This window comes from Cotesia glomerata, linkage group LG6, assembly GCF_020080835.1.
Source record: "Cotesia glomerata isolate CgM1 linkage group LG6, MPM_Cglom_v2.3, whole genome shotgun sequence".
NCBI lineage: Eukaryota > Metazoa > Arthropoda > Insecta > Hymenoptera > Braconidae > Cotesia > Cotesia glomerata.
Window position 1 is genome coordinate 3,844,204 of NC_058163.1, and position 16,450 is coordinate 3,860,653.

The 16,450-nt window shown below is 26.5% G+C and overlaps 1 protein-coding gene across 3 annotated transcripts in view; it reads left to right on the plus strand.

The window, feature by feature from the left end:
- LOC123268150 (lachesin) overlaps positions 1 to 16,450 on the plus strand; it is a 260,262-nt gene that overhangs the window by 107,092 nt on the left and 136,720 nt on the right. Inside the window, exon 1 of one of the 3 annotated variants that reach the window (XM_044733037.1) lies at positions 1,957 to 2,118. The exons of the other annotated variants lie outside the window; for them this stretch is intronic. The gene's annotated coding sequence lies outside the window, so the exon portion shown is untranslated. Of the gene's footprint in view, positions 1 to 1,956; positions 2,119 to 16,450 lie in introns of those variants that run through there. 3 annotated transcript variants of the gene reach the window in all.

A 16,450-nucleotide genomic window follows, 5' to 3' on the forward strand; every position in this document is an offset into this window, starting at 1 on the left:
GGAATAAGGGACTTTGATAAATCTATGATACAAAGAAGATTTCTGGAAAATAATACTCAAAAGTATTTGTCTTTCTGCTTAAGAACGTAAATAATAATGGCAATAAATAACGGTAAATAAATAAATAAATTTCTTTATATATATATATATAGAAGTTAAAAGAGGTAATAGAATAATAGGACGGCAAAAAAGAGCCGATGGCAGTTTGACAAACTCGGTGTTTTCCGAGCACAAGTTGCGCCAGCGAAAATTGTTCCGTAATGCATAATTTATGACTTGCGCTGAAGGATGTGTGTAAAAAGAGATCCTCTAGCTGTAATACATCTTTATGATTCTGATAACCAGAGGACCAACTAAAAAATTTATATTTACTTTTATATTTATAATCTATTTACTTAAATCTCTAGCATTGACGTTTTAATATTGAACAAGGTAAATTTAAAGTTTGCTCAGTGAATTTTTATTATTCTTTAGAAAAATTATCAGATTTTAATCTATTAAACTAATATATCTTTTTAAATATTGGAGATAACCTCATAAGACAAAAACATTATTTATTGGAAATTTTATAAGCTTCAATTTCTGTATCATTATTTTTTTCTAAAATCAATATTTTAGGAATTATCGCCAGTTTTAAACTAACTAGTTTTTAATTTTTCTTTATAAGAATCTTACTTTAATTACTATATCTCTTAAGGAGGTTCAAGCGAATCTTTTTTAAATATTAAAATTTGTTTTATTAAACTAAGAAAAGGCATTATTTTCACAAATTTTTCATAGTTTAAGGAGGTTCGAGCGAATCCAATGTGAAAAATAATTTCCAACTTTGAGCTTTGAAATTAAGTATACGTATAAATAAATACGTCATTTATCTAAATCCAAAATTTTAAAAAGATTCACCGCTTAGTTACTGAGATATTAAATTTCAAAAATCACATTTTTTATCTCCTTATACACGGGCTCTTATGGCGGACAAACTTTAGTCGAGACTTTAATTATTTTTTTCAATATTAACCACTCAACTTTAACGAATACAATACTATACACAAGAAATTTGGATTATTGTAAAATATAAAAAAAATTTAATAATAATACATTGCCGATATAATTTTTGAAATATTTAAAGTTAAATTTTTGACTCGTTTATCGTCAGCTATTTATTCGAATAAAGATTTGGCAACGTAGCGTCAACAGCTGAGAAAAAAGAAAAGGATAGAAATATAGTTACAGAGAGAGAAATATTTAACTCACACATTCATGCACGTCTTTGTAATGGGTATAATCAAACGCGCTGTTGCCAAATCTGTTTATTGAATCCGGCAAGTAAAAAATACGAAAGTCATTTTATTACTTTATTTTATTAAATAAACAAAAATCATCAATTATTAAATTGTTCAAATTATTTTAAATTAAGATAAAGAATTTTGACGAATATTGGGAAGAATGAAAGTAAAAAAAATTTTAAACATCATTTTGACTCATAAGTTACGCTCGAACCTCCTTAAAATATCAAAGGTAACCCTACCAAACATAAACGTATTTTGTTGGAAATTTTCCAATCTATAATTTTGGTCTTAGAATTTTTCCAGAAAAATATTTCAGGAGTTACAGCCCATTTTCCGATAAAATATTAATGTAAGAACTATATCAATCTCTTCTTTACCGACAGTAGAATCAATTTTAATTAAAAATCTCGAATCGAAAAAATTCTTTGTACTTATCTCAACAAATCCGAATTTTTCCCTCTTTTTTTCACCCACCACGCAACAAATCAAACAAGCTATAAAGTAATTGACAATAGCAATTGATAATAGGTTTTGAAAGTAACTTTAGTCAACTTAAAAGCCATTATATTTGTCGCTAAGAAAATGGAGGGGCTTCGCGCAGCGAGAGAAACTTTGGATCTGGCTCAGTAGAGGGGCGCGCCGTTATCAGACCTGAGTTTACGAGAGGGTAAGTGCACAAGAGGGTTGCAATTGTGATACAGTCGCGGCGCGACACCTTCACGAGTTGAATCGCGCTCTGTTATTCTCCGTATTCCGAAAATACGATCGGGAAAATATTCTATCGAATGAAATTTGTTAATAAATTCAGTGTTGTGTCCTCAATTTTCCGGAGGTAAGTTTTAGTATTTAGAAATTAATTAAATTTTGGTATTTTTCAATTTTACAAAAGTGGAGGTGAAATTTTTCAGTTCGGATTCGATAAATTATTTCGTAAATGTGTTCGTTTAAAAATTTTTTATAATTTTCAGGAGATACCTGTTGATATTGTCATTGATTTAATGGAAATATAAATAGTGTCTAGTGCTGTTTTTTCAATTTTTGTGGGTTGTAATTATTTGGTTTTTAATTATATTAAAGTGATAAAAAGTGTAATTAATACAAACTGAGGTTAAAAGTGGGGCAAGCAATTTAATAAATAAATTTTTTTATTGGGGTTTTTATTTTTCAATAATTAACGGAATTTTGTGGTCGGAAATTGGTTTTTTAACGGACTATTTTTACACATATTAATTGAAACAAGTAAATTAATATAATAAAATTTTTTAGAGCCAGAAATTATAAAAAATTTTTATATAAGAAATAGTGTGAAAAAAATTACTTAAAATAATTTTTTTTCAATCATAATTTCCTCATTTAAAAACAAATTGAATATTTTATTAGAAAATTTTCATTGTTTGCTTGCAAAAAAATTTCTTAGGAGTGATAAATTTAATTAATAATCTATTCAACATAATTTACTTGGAAATAAAAATTCATTGTAATGTTAATTTTATCGTAGTTTAGAATTTTTAATTAAAAAAAATATTAATGAGGGTAGAAAAATATTTCTTTTACATTAAAAAGTAAATCAATTATTTTAAATTGCATTAGATGAGTTTTAAAAGTTAAAATCTTTTGTTTTCATTTATATTATTTTAAATTTCGGGGTTTTTTAACGCGCCATCTATGTACGTCATCTCCGGTATTATTGCCAACATTAAACCGCAAAATTCTGTTCTAGCGGCAGATTTTCGATAAATTTTGATAAAAAGATAAAAAAAAATCGGTAAAAATTGAAAATAGTCAAATTAAAACATTTTAAGCTCAATCTTAAGCATATAAAAAAATGTCAATTTTTTAGATTTAATTCAACAAGAAGTTAAAAAATTAATAATCCAACAAAAAAAAAATTTCTGCCTCGGAATAATATTAGAAATTATAAAATTAAAAAAATTTAAGAATACTACTAATCTTTTCCCGTAACATTCACTAAATTGACATAAAAAAAAAAAAAAATTCACGGAACAAGTCGTAATTAAACTAAAACAATTTCCTAAAATTAATCCGTCGGCAAAAAAAGGAATGGAATAAGTTTAAGTAATTATACAAAAAGACCCGCAATCAGCTTACATAAATATTCAAATTAATCCCGCTGTTGGCAAAGAAACAAAAGAAAAAAAACTTGTGGATTTCTTAAAATGATAATCCTTGGAAGTCTGCCAATGAATACGCTAGCCCCACGTGGACCTGTTGATAATCCTAGATCTTATCAATTCACTCTAAATTAAAACGTCCAACATTTTTTCAATTAACCGGAATAATTTCATAGAAAGTTAATTTACAATTATAATTATTAATTATTAATTTTAAAACAGCCGAGGGTGACATTCCCATTTTTTAGTGTTTATTTCCATTTGGAAAACAAACATTTTTTTGGTACCTCTTCATTCTGTCGTTTGGTATAATTTCAATGCGAAGAAGAGGAAAATGACCGGGTGAGCTGTATTGTGAGCGTAAAGAGTGTGTACCAGATAAAAAGGAATAAAATATGTGTGTATATATTTTCATATATGTGCACGGGTGTACATATATGTATATAGAGAGGAGGTTTATTGCAAAAACTCGATGCGAGCGGCAGATGTTACGTGGGTTCTTGTCGTGTTGCCTGGAACCATGCGCGTGTCCATACTATGAAATTTCATTTGAAATGCTCCAACGATCCTGTTTGGTCATATAAACCAAGAGAAACTATTATATCATTGGAAAAAATTACTCCAAAGGGTTCATATATTGCTTTGCTGTGTAAAGATTTTTTTTTTTCGAGAAAAAAAGCCAGTACTTTTTGTCCGCTGCTTGGGTTTAGGGATTTTAATTATTTTTCAATTGTATTTAAATTAAAACATTTTAATTGATGGGAGAGATTAAATAGAGATAGAAAGAAAAAACAAACAGTTGAGAAATTACCATTTTAAGGAAGTAATATAATTATATTTGTCGAATTTTTCAGTATTTTAAAACTGAAATTTTATTTAGAACTAGGAAAAATTCGGAGTGAAAAAATAAGTACGGAGTAAACCCGGAATTTTTTTTTTTTTTAGTGGAGTTAATATGGATTTTTATTTGAGAAACATATGAGGACGGAGTTTTTACACTAAAATAAATTTTTATTTAGCTGAAAAAAAATTATTACTACGTTTAATTAGCTAAAAATTAATTAATTAAATTTTATTGAAATTGACTGACTTATGGCAATTTTTTTAATTTTTGAATAAATCAATTATTATAAAGAGAATTTATCAAAAAATGAAAAAAACTACTTCTTGAGATTAAAAAAAAAATAATGATGTAATTTTTTGTAAATATTAAGGTACACGGAAAGAAAATTGAAGGAATTTTTACTATTTTACTATCGTAATTTTTATTGAATGAAATAGTAGCGGGGGACTATACTTTTCATTTAGTAATTTTTACGATTTACTATTGAAAATTTTATCCAACAAACAATACTAGCGAGAGACTTAAAAAGTCGAATATTATAGAGCAAATTATACAATATGTGTTTATGAACTTTACAATTCAACTATTGTAAAATTTATTATAGTTCTATTGGAAAGATACAGAGGCAGCACTGGAAATTTGAATCTCTTACTTTTTATAATAGTAATATCGTACTTTTTCTAATCGTAAGATGTAAAATTTCTTGAATAAATAGTAAATTTTCTTCTAAAATATTTGATAATTAATAGTAATGAAAGTATTGTCCAGCTTTAAAATACATTGAGGAAACAGTTCATTTAAATGAAATGAAGCTCGTTAACTATAAATAAATCTTTTATTTAAATATCACAAGAAATATTTATTTGATACAAATAAATTGATTTATTTGAGACAAAGTTACAGTATATTTGAATGAAATCCAGATTTGTTTATAGTTAACAAAAATTTCTTAGGTGCTAACAATGATATATTTCAACCAAATCAGATTTGTTAACTATAAATAAATGGTATGTTTGAATATACTCAAAGCAATGATTTTTAGTTTTAGGTTAAGAAAGTAGTAAAAGTAGACATATCGAACGTTTGGGGTTAAATGGGCACTTCTTTTGGAATTATTAATTATACTGTAATAAACAATAATACTAAAGTTAGTCGCATTTTTAATTTTTAATTTTTTTATTTATTTATTAAATTTGAACTAGAAAATATTTTTTAAAAATTGCATTTATAATTTTTCAAGTTTTTTACGAATGAAGTTTTTTAATAAAAAATTTCTTTTGTAACAATTTTTTCAATAAAAAAAATTCTAAAAATTTTTAGGTGTCGGCTAACTTAATTTTCATAAATTAACAGACATCTGTCAATTTTTAGGACTTTTATAATAATAAAATTTTAATTAAAAAATTCCACGTCTAAAAATTAAAAAAAAATTTCAAGTGCAAATTTTTTTTTTAAATATGTTTTTTATCGTTGATCTGTAATAAAAATCTGAACAAAAACAGTTTCACTGTGAAAAAAATTGCGCCAAGTCCACGTTCATAAAACTATTAAGAAAAAAAAATTTGTTTTTTTCTTTACAAAAAGATACAAAATAAAAAAATTAAAAAATCCAAGTAACCGATATGATTGTTTATGATTTTCGGAAATTAAAAAAAATTTTGTTGTAAATTTAAAAATTAAAAAAAAAAATTTGTAATGTATTTAGTGTGCGCGGTTGTAAAATATTTTAATACTTTTAATGAAATTCGTAAAATCTATTTACTAGACTTTAAAAAAATTGAAATACACAATGACGCACACCAAGTACGTTCCAAAATTTTTTTTAAAATTTTTAAATTTACAACAAAATTTTTTTTAATTTCCGAAAATCATAAACAATCATATCGGTTATTTGGATTTTTTAATTTTTTTATTTTATATCTTTTTGTAAAGAAAAAAACAAATTTTTTTTTCTTAATAGTTTTATGAACGTGGACTTGGCGCGATTTTTTTACAGTGAAACTGTTTTTGTTCAGATTTTAGTATTCTTTGTAATTATAATAAAAATTTACAATTGGTACTAACTTAAATCTCGCGTTGGCTGCATTTTTTATAGCAAACTATCCTCTTGAAGCTAGTTTATGTAAAAATAATTCCAGCGCACCCTGGCGGGTGTAGATGCAAGCTGTGAAATATATTTTTTTAACTGTACTCTCTTAAAATGAATCAGTGGAATTTCACTGTTTCACAGCTATAAGTATACCAAGTGGTATACTTATAACTGTGAAATAGTGAATATACCACTAATTTCCAGTGATTTTCACTGTTTCAGATTTAGAGAGTAGTTTCCCATCTAATGAAGGATTACTATGCATTCTCGAATTATTTAGTCTGTGGCAGATCATTTTGCCCATCGAAAAAAAGTCAGGATCGAAATTTTTGCGTTGCTATAGTTTGTGCTGATTAAATTTAGTAATTTCAAGTAGATTAATTGTTATAAGTGAATATAATTTATTAATAACAGTAAATAAAGTATGAATTACTGTTATAATATACAATTTAGAAAAAAAAAGTATCGTAGAATTAAAATTTTGCAACCTCAAAATACCGTTCTGCTTACAGTAAACATAGTCGGTAGTCTGGCGCTCCGTTGACAACGGATTGGAACGGAACTTGGCGCCAGATTCTACTGAATCTGTGGATTAAAAAAATTGACAGATGTCTGCTAACTTCAGCATCATAATTATTAATGTCTATGATAGTTAACTATTCCAATACATATATTTGTCTAAGCATATATATATATATATATATATATATATATATATATATATATATATTTTTTTTTTTTATTTTATTTATTTCTATAAAAATTAAACAAACACATTTGTAAAATGAGTTAATTCTCATTATTTACTTTTTACAAATCACGTCGAGAAATAACAGTGGCGACCGCAGCGGCACCAGGCGTAATTTACTTAAAGTGAGATTTGTTAATAGTTAACAAATCTTTATTTGAATGAAATAAATGAGTCGATTCAGTTAAATAAACCAAAACGAAGTAGTATTTGATTCAAAGTAATATATATTTGAATGGAAGAAATTTGTTAACATTAAATACATATTTTTAATTTATTTCAAATAAATCTGCGCATTTGAGCCAAACAAACTGTTTTCTCAGTGTAGTTGAATCGTAAATTTTCCCAGAAATTTTTTTCCGTGTAGTACGAGCATCAAGGCAACTTTTGATAAAAGGCTTAAATATGTCTAAATAAATTCTGAAAATTTGAAGGAGATTCCCCGATTATTTAAATAAATAATTAACTTTAAAGTTGAGCAATTTAACACTGGTCTTATGGGGTAACCTTCGAACATTGATACATTTCTGTATTTTTCTCGTAAAACTGTCGGTAAATATTTTTAAAAAACTTATCGATGAAATTAAATATTTCAGTGATAAATTTAATTTAAAAAAATTTACACTTGCCCGACGAATTAAAGAGAATTAACTGAAAGAAAAATAAATGTCACCATTAGCCAATGTTAAATGTATATCTATAGATTGAGAGAAATCATATGGTTACTGCTCTCCCCTTATCGCGCTAGAGTCGATAGCTTTCTTCACCCCGCCTAGCGCTCGTACTACCTTAAGAATTTGCTTCATCAAACTTTTGAAGTCTATAGTTTAAAAAAATGAAATTTTAGCTTAAATATTGAAGATACGAAAAAAAATTATCAGACTTCTTTTTGGGGAAGATTATGTTTTTTATTGAAAAGGTCCTTATCAATTTTTCTATATCTTTAACTGTTGAGTCAGAATTTTAATTTTAAAATCACCAGATAAGTTTTTAGAATACATTAATAACATAAATTATTTTTGAGACTAAAATTAGAAATTCCGGCTAAAATATTGAAAATTTAGAAAAAAAAACTGTAAAAGATATTTTTTAGAATATTAAGTTATCTATAAAGAAAGGATCATTTTTCCGTATTTCTAATCATTTAGTCAAAAATTTAATTAAAAAATAGCTATTTGTAGATATTAAAAAAATATTAATTTAATTTTTTTGAAATATGCAGTTTTTGATATTAAACAAAAAAAAAGTTTGATGAATACGCATTTTGTGACTTCAAACTACTAACCATTCTTATTTGCAATAAAAAAATTAATTTTATTTGTAATAATTAAATCCTGAGAGTAAATTTCATTTCGAAGATAAAATAAATTAAAAATTGTCCACTCTGCAATATTCGAGCTTTTATTTAAGACTGCAATTTTTTTTTCGTACGGAGCTTTTCTTACCACAAAAAAAAATTATCATTTTACAATTACTTTATTTTCGCTTGCAGAAAAATTGATTGCAATAATTAAATGAGAAAATTCTTAGGAATGTTTCAGTAAAAGAAATTAATAAAAATTGACACCTTTAAAGTAGCCTTCAACATTTTTTCAAAAAGAAATTTTATTTCATCAAAATCTGCATGAAAAATAAAAAATATCTCAATTTTCCGTTAATCTCTTCATGGAGCTTGTAAACAAAATGGCCGGTGCGATGCGCGCGCATCTTCGTGATGGATTTCAGTAATATCACTTAAAAAATGCATTTGTCACTTGAAAAAAAAAAGTTAAAAATGTAGATTGTAATTCGAAATGATTATTAAGTCATCGTCAAAAATGTTTTCTACTTGAAGGTGAAAAAATGAATAAAGTAAATATAGTGTCCAAGACAATAAAAAAGAAGAACAAGTAGATAATGATCGGTAACGCATTAAAAGCTTTACAATATACCGATCCATTATAAACTTATTCCTGTCATTTTCTCTTATTATTATACAATATATAATGAACAATATACAACATACAATACACCACTCTGGTATTTTACTCGCTGTTGTTTTTTAGTTTCTATTAAAAGTATTTCAACGCTATAAAATGTCGGGTTTATTTTTCTCCGCGAAATTAAAAAAATCAACAACAACGTGTTGCTGAAAAAATTCCTGTAATTATAGAAGACAGAATTTGTATACAATATTTCACCTTCATACTCCGGATATTTTCATTTATGAAAAAATAAACGGGAATATAGGAGATCAAAGCTTTGAACTTTTCGTCGGGTGTCGCGGTAATTAAAAACTGATAAAGTTACAATGTCAATAATTTTATTTTATTCAATTTTTTATTTTTTTAAGCGAGTGAGGATATCCAAATTTTTTAAAATAATTTTTTTATTTACACTCCGATAAAGTAAATTTTTACTTACGGAAGTCCTTTCGCTCCAGTTGAGTCAAAACAATTGTATTAGTCAATATACGATAAATTAAAATAAAAAATCCATCAAAATTCCTAAAATTAAATAATAAATAGTATATGAGGCATTAATCGTTGAAATTTTGAAAAAAAAAAAAAAAAAAAAAAAAAAAAAGTTAAATACAAAAATTAATTTGACTCTTTCAAATCAGCTGCTAGTAACCTGTCCGTGATTTGGCAACGCTGTACTTCGGTTGTTTACATTTTCATTTGCACAATATAACCTTAACCACGTTTAAGTTTTTGCAGTCAGAGGCTGCGTTCGGGTTTACTAAGTTCTGAGCAGGACTGACTTTATCTACCAAAAAATTAATTTTAGACACACTTAAATAAATATACCTTGCATTGTTTTGTTATAGAGTTTTTAAAAAAATAATATAGTTACTTTAACTTGTTGTTACAAGATATACTAAGATCTACAAGAACTTAGCAAACTTGAACGCAGCCAGTGTTAATAAATAAATTAGTTTGAATTTATTGAATGGTCTGAAGCTCGCGCGCTACGCAACGTTGCCAAATGTTTTGACTACATTTTATTGTAGCTTACTTGAGAATTTTTTGTGATTTTTAAATATTAATTTCTTAATAAATATCTCGGTAACTGATATATTTTATTGCAAAAAAAGAAATCTGAATATTTCGAAAATCTAATTTTTAGTTTTTTTTTACTTCATCTAATCCATGACTGATAGTATAATTTGAGAAATACTGCAAACGTGTGACTTTCTCGTAAGACTCTGAGCAAATACTAACATTTAAAAATTTTATTTTTTCAAAAATTTGTCCGGTAAAGTATAATTTAAACCTCACTATTAGATAAATAAGGAGCTTAACTATTAGAAAAAAATTAAATTTACTCATAATCTAATATTTTTTATTTTACATTGGCGGCGAAAGGACCTCCTTAATAGCATTTTTATGTAGCTCAGATTCTTCGTAGCAGAGTTCGAAATTGGTGGTGGGGAAAGTAGGAGAAACGGAGCTTTATTTGTAATAAAACCAACCTAAATAATGATTGATTAATGTTATTTTCTGCTATTTCAATTTCACATCAAACGTCGGAAGAAAACAAATAATTATCTACTGTACACTATAAGAATAAATTAAAAAATAATTTTAATAGTAAGTTTATTACAAATAAATTACAAGAAAATATTTTTCTTCTTAATTATTTTCTTGAGCGAAAAAAAATGTTTTTTTTGACACAAAAAATTTCACTTATCCCAACAAAATTAATTCTCTTGGTTTAAGAAATACGTATCTTGATCCAAGAAAATTTATTTGAGTCAAGAAAATCTTGTTGTTTTGAGAAAATTCAGCCTCTTGCTCCAAAAAATTTAGTTCTTGATAGAAGTAAATTTTCGTGTCTTGAGAAAATTTCTTTCTTGCTCCAAAAAATTAAATATAAAGATAGAAGTAAATTTTCATTAATATTTTTATTGATTAACATGTCAAATGGGAAGATCAAATAATATTTCATCATTTTTTTTCATTTAATATGTATAATTGTACGCTAAAATATCATAAAATGGGTATCAAATATTCAAGAGAAAAATTTTCTCAAGGTGAGAAAATTTTTTTTTCAGCTGAAGTAAGTGGCGCTGCTTCCCTAAAGTATCTAAAAATCTTGATCAAATATAAAAATTTATTGTTTCAAGTATTTATGACAATTTGAATTAAGAAAAAATGACTTCCACCAAGAATAGAATTTCAAGAAAAATTTTTACTTCGGCCAACACAACTTGGGTCTTCCTTCAGGCACCCGAAAATTTTCTTGAGCCAAGAATTTTATTCTCCACTCAAGAAATTTTTCTTTCTATGTATAGTATCAGCTGTCTTAAAGCTCTATTTACAAATTAATTTTTCTATATTGTAACGTCCAGATTTTCAAATAAAATAATCTAATTAATCCCCGGCTCGAAATTTGCTCGCCGGAGTCCAGGGTCATAAACGGGGATCACATTATAAATAACAAAATATAAACAAAACACTTGATTTTAAATAAATCAAAGAAAAAGGAAACCTCTTTATTGGCCTGATCATGTTAATAAACGATATAAACAAATACGCAAATTAAAGAATATAAACAATACATTAGAACATTCTTTTCACACATATTCGCGGTTCAAAATCATTAACGTGGTTCAAAACCAAGAAAAAATATAAGCAATATACACTAATACAATAGAAACTTTCTATCTAAACATACACGATGGTATTCACGGTTCAAACTCAAAAACGCGGTCTACAAAAATACTAACTAGTTTCCCAATAAACCCCCCCCCCCCTCAGGGCGACTAGCCGTCATCGCTGAGGGTCCTAAACTCTACCCTGAGAGCAAGTGGAGACTATCCTCCTCGCTCCCACCTACACAGCTTATAATTTCCTACCGTACCTCAGCTGAAGGCTTCGGCACGGGGAGTCGTACTTTCATCCGGTCGGTCCACGATACTTACCTGGGCCTTGTTCAGACTCCAGGTAGAGTATCATCCTCTAGAATTACTTGGTGAAGAGTTTTCACCCGAGTAATTCTCCTGAGAAAGAATTGCTTGTCAAAATTATTTTCAAAACGGAACTTAACATATTTTTGTATCATCACTACAAACGAAACATCTTTGCCATCTATCGAGGCTCGCGCAAGCTCAACGATCGTCAAAATAATTCTAAGTTTTTATTCTACAAATAATTTTTCACAAAATTATTTTCTATTTTAATCGCCATTTCTTTCATTATCCATCCATTCGTTTCGTCAAATTCACAATTCTTTATTATTTTAATCGTAATTTCTTTCATTCTCTATCCATTCTTCGATTTCCCATACTAAATCTTGCTTGGGACTTATAAAATTTTCGCTTACCTAAATTATTTCTCACAAAATAATAATCGTCATGTCTTTCATTATATATCCATTCGTCGCTTTCCCATACTTAATCTTGTTCGGAACTTAGAAAAATTTTCCCAGTCTTTTAATTTCTTTTACAATTAATTTCTTTTGCTCGCTAAATTCTGCTCGGCTTCAAAATAATTCCTCACACTCTTAAATTTCTAATTTATTCAACTTTGGTAACAACAATATATTATTATTAACTAAATAAATACAATAATTAAATAATAATCACCGCAATAATCATAATAATTGTTTCTATTAATATTTAAACAATTAATAAAAATAAACCAAAATACTCAAATACAAAAAGTAAAATCTGGGTCATAATATGGCTGCTCAAAGGACACTAAATTTATCTAACTGCCAGCCGAAATAAATTAATTATGATTAAAAAAAACAATATTAAGCTGTAATTTTAATTCCACAACTTCCTATAAGGCAGATGAGGAGATTAAAAAATAAATAGAGTTGAAAAATTGATTTTTTATAAAGTTGTGCTTACCCCGACAAAAAACTTTAAAAATCCGCAGCATAAGCCATTAAAACGACTTTTTTACGTAAAAATAGCAAGTAATCGATTAAAAAAATTTTTGATAAATTCAGACAAATCATTGAGATTTCGATTTTTCGGTTAATAGAACATATATTTGCGCTTGCGCTTAAAACGTGTAAAATAAAAGACATTTTAAGAAACCGTAACAATTAGGGGTTATTTTAGTATGGTCGGATAACTTCAGACTACTTAGTCATAATTAAACAGTTTGCACTATAATTCAAACATCTTTAGTATTTGAGATCAATAAGAAGAGTATCATTTTGAAATTAACATTATTACTTATCTTAAATTCTAACAATTTGTCAAGTGTAGTTTAATTACTTGACATGTATGTTGAAGCCGAAGTGCTTATCACCTTGCTACATCTAAAATGTTTAATTTTATTTTTTTATTTAGTAAAAATAACCATTTTTTTTGTTATTTCAAATTATTTTCTCAATTGAATCAAAACCTAAATTAAAAATAATAAATTGAAACTGAATCAATTAATATTAAAATAAATAGTTTAAATTAATAATGTAGATCGTTATTTGTACTGTATATTATTAAATATGTAATTTTGTATTTGCCATTCGGCAATTATCGCCTTGGAATAAATAATAAATATCTAACTATTTATTTTTTGTTCAAATTTCGTAGAAAATGTCCTTGAAAAATTATTAAAATTTGAATTTATCAATTATTACAAATTTTTCTTATTCAAGACTTTACAGTTAAAAAATCAAGTCTTGCTTTTTTTATTTTTAGAATTAAAAAATTAAAAATTATAAATTAAAAAATAAAATTTTAAAAATTGCATGTGGAAAATTTTCAAAGTAATAATAACAAAATTTAGTCGGTGCAAAATGTCTCATATTAAGTCTTTATGAATAAGTTTCAAATAAGATTGTCATTATTGAAATCAATAATCAATAACAGTAATAATCGTTGGGTTGTTTCTTTTTTTTTCTCGACAATTTAATAATCCGGGAAATATAATTCCTCACTAGTTATTTTTTGTCTCGTTTGCTTTCCAAGATATTTACTTTTAAAACAGTTCATAAACTTTTTTCATCATAAAACTTTAAAAAAAAAGTCAACACAATAATAAGAGAATAAAAAGTTAAAAATAAATAAAAAAAAAAATATTTAAGCGGGTAATTAGAGTTGACGGGATTATAGAGAAATATTTTTACCTTTTCACGTGATTTTCAACGCTTGTGAAATAAAAGAAAAAAAATTCTGGGATTAAATGGAGAAAATGAAATATTATTTTATTACTGTGTTTTTCTTTGAATTGAAAATGTGATTAGCATTAATGGAGTTTCGAAAGGTAGAACGTCATAAATTATTACAATGCGTTATAAATTGTACATGTGAAATACATTAATAGTATAAATGTCTGTAGTTTTCAATACAAATGCGGTTGGATTTATAATTTAGTAACGCTGGTTATATTTATTACGGCGGGTTTTCACCAAAATATGTCCGGTTGTGTTTTATTTATAGTTTTACATCCATAATTTCATTTATGCGGATGTTCTGTCGAAGTAGACAGTTTTAAATTATAAAATTATGAAATTTATGAAGCAGGGAAAAATCATGAGGTTTTAGTGATTGAGGTGCTCATTTGGGGATTAGTTCTCGAGAGTTCCGAGAGATGGCGCCACTAAAGGACGTCAGTACCCCCACTATACTTGAAAATGACGTTTATTATGTTAAAAGTGCACTTTTTTTATAAAATAATATTTTTAACATGCTAGAAGTTTAATAATTTACTTTTTATAAGTTTTACATAAAATATTTTTGAAAATTTAACAACAAAGCTCTATTAATAAGCTTACATCTTAAAAATGGTGTTTTTTTTTGTTAAAAACGTGAATTTGTTTTTTTAAATTATTATTAGAAACAAAAAAAAGTTATAATTCTAATAATGTATTGCACGACTCATGATGCGAAGCATCGGAGAGTGCTTTACGATCGAAAAATTTTTTTCGCCTCATTTTAGCAACTATTTTTAGTATTATAGCCTTGTTAGTTCACGGAATCAAGATATTTTGCATACTATTGTCGAGATAATTTAATGGAGATTAATTACATACTTTCTAAAAATTGATTTACTGCAATAGAAACGGAAAAAAACATCAAAATAGGTCAAAAAATTTTCCTATCCGTCATGTATGAAACCCCGGAATCACTGTAACTTGTGAAAAAATCAATTATTTGACTTAAATTTTTTTTTTTTTAATTCTAATCGACGATTGTAGGTCACTGAATGCTACAAGACTGTTTATCTATATATATCCATGTAAAATTAACATGGATGGTGATATATCTATATCTATAGATATTATGTACATTTTATTCCACCAGGGGCGCTTGTGCAGTACCTTCCGACTACAGCTGTTTTTTCGGCAATTAATTTTGAACGACTTAAGTTTTTTTTTTTTTTTTTTATATTTCATAATTAAATGAGCATTATGAGTCGTGCACTTTTGGATTTTCCAAACTTTTTTTTATTTTCTAATTTGATTGTCAATATTTTTCATAATTTAATAAAAGAAGCTCAATTATCAAACTTTCATCTTGAAAATGGCGATTAGAATGTCAAAAGTGCAAATTTTTGGTTTAAAAAATATAAATTAATATCATATAAGTCGATTAATTCAATTTTAATAATATTCAATTTTGTTATATTTGTAAAAATTCAATAACAGAGCTTAATTCTTAAACTTTCATCTTGAAAATGACGTTTTTGATGTCAAAAGCGCGGTTTTTTTTTCAAAGCACCGTTTAAAGCCAAAAAAAAAATTGCTGCAAATTATTTGATTTAATTATTAAAAATTATAAAAAAATTAAGACTGAGATGAAAAATTTTATGAAAAAAGTGTGTAACAATGTCATTACACCAGGTGAGTGATAAAAAAGTAACAATACATACATATACATATATGAAATTTAAAGTTGAAAGAAAACTTGCGTAAAAGCATTTTATAACCCTTTTTTTCTATCTAACATATAAAAGCCGACATGAACTTTTAAAACTCCTGGTTGGATCTCTCTCGCTTGTGCTCTTTTTGAGCTGGTACTTTTTTCTATAACTATGACTATGACTATGACTCATTCCGCCCTTTCCATTCGGTGTACCAGTTTCATTTGCCTCCAGTTACTACGAGAGTACACGCTCATCTCAAGTTGTGATAAGGTTATTTTTTATTATTATATTTTGTTTCAATTTACCTTTATTTTATTTAACTTAACTTTTATTTAGATTTTTTTCTTCCTTGTACTCGTTTGCTGTTCGGAATACAAATGACTCTTGAATTTTTTTAATTTCATTATTTTGAAAAAAAAGGTACTCAATTTTTTTTAAGCAAAAAATGTATAAAAACTTTTCAATATTTCCATTTTTAACACGGTTTTATTAGCTTTTCCTGGATCTATGTATCTATGAATGTAACGGAATCTTTGGACTCGAT